General features: G+C 29.1%; 1 protein-coding gene across 1 annotated transcript in view; it reads right to left on the bottom strand.

Annotated features, from left to right (window-relative positions):
- The window catches only part of LOC117170960 (potassium voltage-gated channel protein Shal), a 270,665-nt gene that overhangs the window by 229,075 nt on the left and 30,434 nt on the right, over window positions 1-11,156 (bottom strand). The window lies entirely within an intron of this gene.

Genomic DNA, 11,156 nt, shown 5'->3' with positions numbered 1-11,156 from the left:
ATTTTCACATATAATTTTCACTTAAATTGCAGAAAATCAATTCGAAACATTAAAATACCATAATATACTGGAAATCTACGTCAAACGCATTCATTTACATGAAAATATAAAATTGACTTAACGTGACAAAACTCGAACGTATCGGATCCTCTGGGGGACAAATGTGCCCCAAGCGCTCAGCATTTCTATACTGAATTTGGTTAAATAATTTTTTTCCACAAATATTTTTAAAATCGTATTTTATGAAATACACACAATACTGAATGATTTTAAGGAGTAGTACATTCTGCTAAAAGCTTTATGTCGTTGTTTCTACAATTAATTAATTATTTATTTAAAAAAATTAAAAATGGATATTATATTATTTCTATACACTATGTAATCAGAAAAATAAGTATATTTATTCTATTTTATATCATTTTTTTACGTTATCAGAAAAAACTGCTTGAGCAAATAAAAATTGTTTAAGCGAATGGAAATTTGTTAAACATTAGAAGAAACGTACTGAAATTATGTAATTATTAAACGAAAAGTGGCAATTATTTTTATGAAAAAAAAACGACAGAAATTGCTGAGAATTAACAATAATACTTAAAAATGTTTTTTTTTTTGTTTCTTGAGTCATATTTGGGTCGCTATAGAAAGGAGGGGGTTTCAAAATAAAATTTATTAGTATGGTTTTATTTCGTAGACACTCCTCTTCAATCCCTAAAAAAACTTGGCACTTTTCTATCAAACCCCGAAGTATGAGTTCAATTTTTCGAAAATCCGAAATTTCCCCATGTTAATTAAATGGAAATGGAAACTTGGGGGGGGGGTGACTTGCCCTCTAGAGTGAAAAAAAATTTTCAATGCATTTTTCGATCACCCTGATGTATATTGCTTTCACTGTGTCACAAATATTTATGCAGCGAAGAGCGCCTTATTGAGAGGCAGAGTATGCAAAAATTTGGAGGTGTGAAGGACGTTGGTGGGGAGTCTGTACTTCAAAGGATTTTAACGGATTTTAGGAGATTTATAGTTTTCGATCATTTTACGGAATTTCAAAAGATCATGATTTGCTGTAGCTTGTCGTCGCCAAGTACAAAAAAGCTACCAAGAATCCTTACCCGGAATAATTGAATTTTTAATTGAATAATAAGGTACTTAATGTCAAATATTTAGTAAATTGGGAGTCTACATTAAATTAATTGAGCGTACCTATATTATTATTCTCATATACAAAAGAACATGAAACGCTACAATGTATGGTACAACATAGTCGCACGAAATTAAACAATGTCTAATGTGGCTATTTAAATTTTATTTTGAATTTTATCTAGAGCACTTTACAAAAAAGTTTCTGTATGTATGTTATCATGAATATTTATTCCCAAACTTGACAAATTTTTTACATTTTATATATTTTTAGTGGGATTGAAGAGAATTCAAAATATTGTAAAGTAAGATTTTAAAGGATATTAAAATATTGTAAGATTCAAAAAAATTCGGAATGCTTTCAACAGATTTTAAATATTTAAATGAATTCCTAAGGGATTTCAACGATTTCAAAAATATTTCACGGAATATCAAGGATTTTAAACAAGTTTTAGATATTTTAAAGTATTTTCAAAGATTTTAAAGAATGATAAGTGAATTTTATGTGATTCTAAAGATTTTAAGTGATTTCAAGAATATTCAGAGTTTTTAAAGGCGTTTAAGGAATTTCCAGGGAGCTTAATCGTTTATGTACGATAATGTACGATATTCATGGGGTTCAAAGGATTTGAAAGAATTTTCTAAGGATTTAACAAATTTTAAGGCTTTTATAAATTCTTTTAAAGAATGAACGGTTTGACTCCATATTTATTGGACGTATGGAATAGGAAACATTAGATAATAAAAAATAAGTAAAACAAATCACGGTATAATGTTTATAATAAAAAAGAGATTTTTACTGCTAAAATTGATGTTTATTAACATATTTAAAAAAATAATTCGTAAGATTTTTCGAATCACCTCTCCCACTGTAAAAATCATAATTAATGGACACTCTCTTCATAAAGATAAATTATTTACTTCCTCTGGTAAATTAAAATTTAAAACACATTTAAGATAAATAAAAGAAAATGAAATGCGCTCGTAATTTTTTTCTTTTTAGGTCGTCCTTTTCGATATAGAAATATTTCTCTGTAAATGTCATACCGGATTCAAGAACTCGGAAACGGATGCATCACTTACGTAAGATGAACATCTTTTCCAAGAGTAATACATAAAATGTCGCGTACTAGGGTAGAAAAATTCAAGACCTAAAAACTTTGACCAGGCGAATTTTCCTGGTTTGCTAATTTCATGCGGAAAAATAATGAAACAAAAAAGTATCTTCGAATTATGTCTTGTGTTTAAATTTTAAGAAAAGGGAATAGTTTAGAAGAACAAACTCTGAAAAAAATCCTAATTAAAACAGATAATGTAATGAAAAGGCAATTAACACGGCTCTGATTAAAATAAAATCAACAGATGCGATTAATGACTAATGCATGATTTTTTCAGTTTTAAGAGATTACTATTTTTCTATCTTACGAAATATAACATGCAAATTTCAAAAAAACTGGCACACATGTTCTCGTTGTTCTTTCAGTTCGCTCCAGAGTAGATATTTTTAGAATGTAACAAAGCATGTGATAAAAAAACTCAGACATTTTTAAACTTATTTAATGGTAGCCTTTTGTTAGTTTTTATTATACTATAAAAGAAAATTTGACAGTATGTTTCAGTTAAAAAACTGCTGTTTAGGACTGCTGGTATTTTCGGCTTAATTCTTTGTTTATTTTACTTGCTGAATGCGCACAGTGTGCAATTTTAACACCACAGTGGTGAGATTATAATACATTATTCCGTGGATTACCCGCAGGCCTTTAGAATCAAAAGCCAATTTTAATAAAACGTTTCTGGAAGCGTTTTACAGTAATGAGAACTCGCTTCATTATGACTAAGAAACGAAAAAAAATAGACAAAAATATGTTACTGACACATATTTTCAGTTGCAGGTTTAGCATAATTAAAAGGCAAAATAGAAATGTGTATATCGGAAAAGTTCAATTATACTATTAGCTCAACAAAATTGTAATGTTCTCTTAAATATTACAAGTGATTTTCAACCAAATAGTTCAAGTTTTAATAAAATAATTTAAAAGATTTAATTTAGCGTTTAATTTTTAACCGAGAAAGGTTTTTCAGTTAAAAAAGAAACAAATTTCAATTTTATTATTTAATTTTCAAGCCAAGAATACGACTTTTCTACAAAACAGTTAAATTTTCAACCTGAAAATATTAACCTTTAATAATAAATTGATTTTAAACTAAATAGTGAAATTTTCATCCAGAAAAGATTAATTCTGAACGATTGATATAATCGCTCATATCTCAACCAACGCGATTTTAGTTATTTATCAATAACAAATTGAATAGTTGATATTTCAACAAGAAAACCATTTTTAACAAAATAGTTGACTTTTAACCAAAAACGATTAACAGATTTTCAAAACTAAAAAGACGAATTCTCAAAGAAATAGTTGAAATTCCAACCAAAAAGATGAATCTTCAACACAATTTCTTCAATGAATTTTTAATCAAAGAATTATATTTTTAACTAAAAACTATGATTTTTTATTTAAGTATATAATGTTAAAATTTTCTGTTCAAAATTTTTATTTTCAACCAAAATAACAACGAATTTTGAAGTTTCAATTTGAAAAATTCATTTAAAAAAATAATAAATTTCAGCCAAAATTTGAGTATTTTAACAAAAAACGGAATTTTAAACAAAGCAGTTAAATTTTCAACGAAAAATAGTTGAATTTTCTTATGGGTTTCTATTAATTCAATGTGAATTTAAGAGGAACGACCAGAAAAAGGTGAAATTACTTGAAAACAGGGAAGAAAGGGGAAACCTCATTAATTTTTCTGTAATGTTTTCCAAAAATCCTGTGAAATTTGAGGAATTTTCTATATTATAATGGAGCAACGCAGAATCCATCTTACAAGAAAACTGCCTTAGTAGGAAAGTTTCTTCGATCAATAATCTGAAAAAGTTTCCTCTTCCATATATCATTTTTTCACTGTCGATAGAAATTCCATTCACTCCGTATAAAAATAAATCATTCCTATAATAGTTTTTTGTAATAAATCTCCAATAATTAATCCATAATTACAATTGTAAATCATTAAGACATTAAAATTGTATTATATTTTCCATATGAAGCAATTCTAAACTATTTTTTATGATTCTCGTAGGGTGCTAAAGTATACATTTCATGCATAACCTTAAAAAATTAACACAAGAACTTAGTTCAGCAAAAGTGAAAAAAATTTACATTTTTAGTTTTGATTTTAAAAACATGATTTCCAGGGTTGCAAAAGGATGTCCATCCAAACATTTTAGTACAAAAATCTCCATGTTTTTAATTTGTTCAAGCAAATGGCCTTTTTCGGCTAATTTGACTGTACTATACTAGCCAGAGGAAAATAAGAGCGTGAGTGATAATGACAAAAAAATTTTCGCGCGCAATACATCATGCACTAGGCTCAATGATCTCATTCTCATTTAATTAGTAACATATACGAAATCAATAGTTAACGGGGCCGGTAAATGCGAGATTCTTGTTCGCCAAGCTTCAACTGTTCTGTCCTATGGCGTACAAGTGACACACTCTTCTACATGAATGGCAAAACTAGCGCTCTTCGATATGCGTGCGTGACAGCACAGATATTCCGAATACACTAGACATACGCATATTAACGTCATTTTTCAAATAAATTATAGGCCTGTTTAATCTTAAATCAGATAAGCAAATTCAATCAACCTAACAAGTTTGCATAGAGAGCTGTGACACGCAGAAAAAAGATCCGTCAAATTTACCGAACGCTCTGTAAATTTTCTCAATTATTTTTCTGCGTGTTTAAAAAAAATGGTCGTGGTTTTTCTGGAAATAAGAGATTTAGGTTTTTTTCGAGAAAATGCAAGGCATGCGAAAAGTAGAAAATAAAAGTTGTTTATTTTACAGAGTTCTGCCAAAAAATGCTGCAATTTTTAATATTTCGCACTATTTTTTTAAAAATTAGCAAAAATGTAATTTTGTTGTGCAAAATAGTTTTCTTGTTTTCTAACTCCTTAATTTGGTTTAAATCCATCTTATAAATGTCAAGATGAGAAAACATTTGTGACATTCTAACGATTTTGCGAGTTGAAAAAAACTATTTTTGCAAAATATTGAAATTTTTGAAAATACTAAAAAACAGTCTAAAATATCGGAAAAATATAGGAGGTATTTTTGTACTATTCTTCTTCTTAGACTTTTTCCCCATGTCTTGCATATTTCAAAAAAGCAAAACCTCTTATGATATCTTGCATCTTTCGCGAATGAAATTAAAAGAAGACATTCTTTTAAAGAAAAAAATGATTGCGGTCAAAAAAAAAGATTCGGCCTGAGTAAAACTTACAGAATGTCTTTTTACATAAGCAGGAATTTTCAAAGAAGATTAGATAAAATAAGAAAGTTGGATTTTCTATTAAGTTGGACTTTCTTCTCCCGAAAAAATGGTAAACACATGGAAAGTGGATTTTAAGAAAAAACCAATTTTTTTATTTCATCTAATTTTTTTTAATTTGTGCTTATATAAGGAAGAGATTCTGCGAGCTTTATGCAGACCAAATCATATATTTTACCACGAGAATTAAAAAAAAAATTAGTTTTATCAATCTTCTCGCGATCGATACAAGGTATCATAGAACAGTAGGGATATTTTTTCCAAAACTTTTAGTAAAAGCAAACTTTTCTCTTAATATATTATCGAATCTGCCATTGTTTATGAGAAAAATGTGAATATTCAATGTTTCTAACAAAAAAATCTCTTGACTAGGAAAATAGTTGGGCCTGCCTGAAATTTACAAGATTTTTTCTTCTTTCAAGTACCTATTTAACGAAATAAAATTTTTTAAAAAGAAAAAATGTAGTTTTTAAGAATATCTACTTTTAATATTTTTAGAAAAACTGCCTCCATTTTCTTAATTTCCCGTGGTTTTTGAAAGACAAACATTAAAATCAGCAGAGTCAAGAAAGAAAACTTAAATATCTTTATTAGGTCAAAAGTTATAAAAATTTATAGCAAAAACTTGCATTATTTAGAAAACAAATACTTATAACTCGCGAAAATGTTAAGTTCTCGTTTTAATCTTCATTTACAAAAAATTAGAAATATTTTTATCCGTTAAAAACTTAGTATTTCTCCTTTCTTCTTAATTAACGTGTCATTACTAAACCAAATTCAAAAAATAATGTAATGTACCTTAAAAGAAAATTGTAACAAATTTTGAATTTTAGAAACAGGATGAATATATTAAAATTTATTGAAAGATTAAAATCTCATGAATCATTAGTAAAATTATATTTAAGATAAGATTCATTTTCGTCACAAGTATACTTACACCCACATGTCAACTCATTTTAATGTATGCATAATTGAATGTTTCTCATTTCTCGTGATTTACCTTAGCGCGTTTTTCACATTTTTCATTTGGAGCAGAATTAATTCACTTTTTTGTTTTATTTCAGCCCAAGGACCTTATCGCAATAATTTTTCTTTTAGAAATGACACGAGCGCGTACTTCGCTTTTTCACGGTTCTCCCTTAATTTTTCATCGTGACCATCATTGGGGCTCAACCTACAGCTTCCCTTGCAAGATATCATCGATCTTTTTTAAAAGGAGTCTGTAGCATTTCCGATACCGGTGGAACGTTGCGTTCAAATATGAGAAAATTGCAGAAAAACAGCAGTTTTCCATGAATTTATTACTAATTTGAACAATATAACCTACTTTTTCAGGGAGGCCGTTTTGACCGAGGAAAAAAATTCCTGGACATTTTTCAGAGTCATTGAAATTAATTTGAAAACTCGAACGAATTTTTAACATTAACAAATTTTTAACTTCGAACTTTTCTAAATCGGAAAGTTTATTAAAGCTATACATTTCAGACAGTTAAATATATATATACATACATATACTTTTAAATAAAAATCTAGTATTAAAAATTTTATATTCACATAATCTTACATAAAATATATTATTAAAAAAACTGCATTTAAAAATCATTTTAAAAATTAGCAAGTTGAAATGAAACTTGTTTTAAATTGCAGTATATTATGTGATCGGATAGATTTTCATTCTAAAAATTTGTAAAAATCCCTATTTAAAAATAAATTCACAGTGATTTTCGGGAGGTTTCCGATCTAAAAAAATGTCTGGCCATTATCCAGTTTCCGGATCATGCAACCACCCTGTTTTTACTTTTTTTATATGAAATGGAAGCAGAGCTGAGTGAAAATACGAGGAATAGACAGGTCAAGGTGCATTATAATGTAAAAACCAAAGAAAAAGCTTTTTTAAATTCAAAATCATATTTTCATTTTATACAGTCGAACATTATTTTATAATATTACTTTGATTCCCTATTCAATATATAATTCAAAGCTAAAAAATATGAATGCGAAAAAGAAAATTTTTTTCGTAATTAAAGAATGTAAACCCAGAAAACACAAAATGTACTTTTTACAGCGATTTCAGAGTATTAAAATTTACTCACCACATTGGAAATAGTTACTTTTTCAAGTCTATTGAATCTTGTTTTGTTTCGATACGAAAAAAAAATTGCTCAGATTTGATCACGAAAGAATAATAAGGAGACCTAACTCCGTTTCCACACTTGACAATAGAAACATTACCGTAAGTGGTATGCACATTACGGGAAGATCTTAAATTTTCCTGCGCAGGTGCGCAGTTGTCCTCTTTCTATACATAGAAAAGTGTGCGACTGAGAAAGTTTGTCAAATTGACGTAAGTTAGAAAGGTTCTGTTCGTTTGTTTCGATGCAGGTGTCAAGTGCCGGGTTGTGGTGCAAGTTACACGCCGAAGAAGGCGAATATACTTCGCTTTTTTAAAGTCCTCGTTGTACGTACAAGAAACGCCTAATATATTTTATTGTTTTACATAACTGTAATTTAATTTTAATAGAAATGATTTAGAGATTTAACCTTTACTTACTACCTGAGTGCCTGCGGAGAATTTCTCAGAGCTTTTCAGAGCTTCTCAGAGCCTTGAAAATCTTTAGCATATACTCTGAGATTTATATCGGTAGGGCGCTTCATTATAATATCACATTATTTGCAATTATCCGTGCTGATTAAATTGTATACATGCTTGTAAATGCGTAATTTACCAATTTCTGAACTGAGGCACCTCATAATAACTTTTAATGAAATTATAATATTTTTCATGTTTACGTTTCGAAAAGACTTTGAACTTTTCAATGAAAATATATTAGTTCCATTATTTCTTTATCATATTACAAATTTAAAAGGTACTTACCTATACTTTTCCTTCTCAAAATCTGTTCACACATTTTTCAAACAAGTACCGAAAATACTGTTTATATATTTATTTCGTGTATCTTTCTTATGATGATCAACAAAAGAACATAACCTCTCCAACTTACGTCAAGTTGACAAACTTTCTCACTCTCACACTTTTCCATGTACAAAAAGAGGACAACTGCGCACCTGCGCACGAAAATTTAAGATCTTCATGTAATGTGCCTATCACTTGCGGTAATGGTTCTATTGCCAGTTTCAAATGGCTTCCCACTGGCAGTTGGATCTCCTTATTATTCCTTCGTGGATTGGATTTCTCTGGCACCCTTTTTAAGGCCTAAAACGAAATAACGACTTCGTAAGCCAGCTATTTTGGATGAAAACTCAAAAAGTGAGCGCATTTTCAAAATATTTGAGACAATGTTTTTCAAGATTAAAAAATTCTATTTACGACTATTCATAGTACTCGGAAACTCGAACAATTTATCCTTATGACTTTTTTCGATTAAAAAAAATGATCAGAGTTATGGCATTTAAAAAATTAAAAATAAAATGAACACTTTAAGCTAAACAACGCAAGTTATAAAAAAAAAGTCAAGAGAAGAAAAACTTTTATTCTTGAAAGCCCTACAAGATTATCATGACAACATTTTGAATTTTTTCGTAAAGTTCAAAATACAAATTTTAATCGTACAAAAAATAATGAAAAATAAAAAATTCCATTTTTAGGTAAAACAAATTTGTCATTACTCACTTTTGAATAGGACGCGTAGTTTTTGTTTTTATTCGTAAAATACAACACTATAAATAAGAAAATTGAAGTTTTGGTCAAACGACACAAGCTATGAAAACATTAAATAGACAAACGTTGTTCTTCCAAAAAAAAGCGAAAACTCATTCAAATTGGTCATGAATAATTTTTGATAGGACAGACTGTTTTTGTTTTAATCGTGAAAAATAAAATTAAAAATAAAATTTCTAAGTTTTAGAAACACGACACAAGAAACGAACTAAATTTAAAGATACAAGTTCTTTAACCAAAAAATATCTACAGGTTTGTTATAAACTCTAGCTATAAATATATATATTAAAAGTAAAAAAAATAAAACTTTTGGAAAAAGGACACAAGGTACAATAACATTTTATTTAAAAACATTTTTCGCCTAAATTATATCTACAATGAATATAAAAAAATTAAATTTATGGAAAAACGACACAAGTTACAATAAAGTGTTCAATAATAATTTGTATTTGAATAAAATGCGCATTTTTTTAATGGTAAAAATAAGCCAATGAAAATACTTTTGTTCCAATACTAATGCATATTATGAATGGTAATAATATAAATTTATTTTAATGATATACATTTTTCAGGATGGCTATGAATTCAATTTAATACAAAATAAGAAACAAATATTAAAGTCATCATTAAAAATAAAAAGTTTACCTTATTTTGCAATATCTGAATAAGCAGCCCCAGACCGAGGTACAAAAATAAATATAATATACATTTGATAATAGAGTTGAACATAATGTGGATAAGTTCGATGTAATCAAGTGCGAAGCATAAGATACGTGATGAGAATGTGTTCATTAAAGCCGACGGAGCATTAACAAAAGAGAAATCACAATCAGCAAATAACATTTGTCGATGCTTTGACCTTTCATTTTAAAGGCTTGCGCACAAATGTGAAGTAAATACAAAGTTCGAACGCGTAGCGCGAGATAAATACATTATCGAGCGCGAAGCTTAAAATCTATACATTATCGAGCGCGATACGCGAGAACCACCAATCGCGCGCCCTAGGCACGCACGAACTTGCGAGCGAAACGAGCCGCGCGCCCAGCGAGCGATGATAATGTGTCCACCCAGGAGGCAGATTTTTTTATTTTGAGTTTCACATTTTAATCCTATTGGTTGAAAATCTAATATAACATCGAGTTCAATGTTTCTTCCAGAGAGATTTAATAAGGCCACTGCACAACGTTACCGAGATCGAATGTAATCACGCCGCTTTATCTTAATTGACTATCCATTACCCACCTTTCCGAATTTATACAACAGCAGAATCGATCGGAATTTTATGCTACTGATCGATAATTCAATCTATTGATCGGTTAGTGAAAACTCCATGACAGGCACCTGCTCAATTGTCAGTCATCAATATTCACGATCCTGAAGCAATCAGATGCATTTACTTTGGTATTTGATTCAAGCGCGAATCTGAAAGCACAGCATTATTCGCGATTTGCCAAAATATATTTTCAATCAATTTTGGACGCAATTCAAAATTTAAATTGGCTGCTACTATCGTGTAGCATTATATCGAGCGAACGAGGCTAATTTGAAATTAAGAATTACAAATTATTCAATTTTAAAGATTTATATGTTAAATCTATGTAATTTGGAACATTTTTTATGAATGGTTACAAAATGACAGAACACCATAAACAGTGGCCAGATATAACAAGGAATATTCTGGATATTATTTTGATAATACCAGTATACGAAAGAATAAACTTACGGGTGTCATATTATTATGTGTTCGGACTCGTAAAGACGAAATTCGTACACAAAAATTCCCCAGTATGCTTCAAGTTTCCCCTAGCTAGGATAAATCTAGGGAAATTGAAGGTCTTTCTCATGTTATACAGACATATATGGCAAAAAACATCGAAAATGCTATATCATTCGCAGTTTTGCGCTCTCAATCCAAAGACTACCAGAGTTTTCGGGCTCGTACCATTTG

The sequence above is a fragment of the Belonocnema kinseyi genome, chromosome 4, assembly GCF_010883055.1.
Source record: "Belonocnema kinseyi isolate 2016_QV_RU_SX_M_011 chromosome 4, B_treatae_v1, whole genome shotgun sequence".
NCBI lineage: Eukaryota > Metazoa > Arthropoda > Insecta > Hymenoptera > Cynipidae > Belonocnema > Belonocnema kinseyi.
The sequence above is the reverse complement of the archived record's forward strand: the minus strand, read 5'-3'. Positions and strand labels throughout refer to the sequence as shown.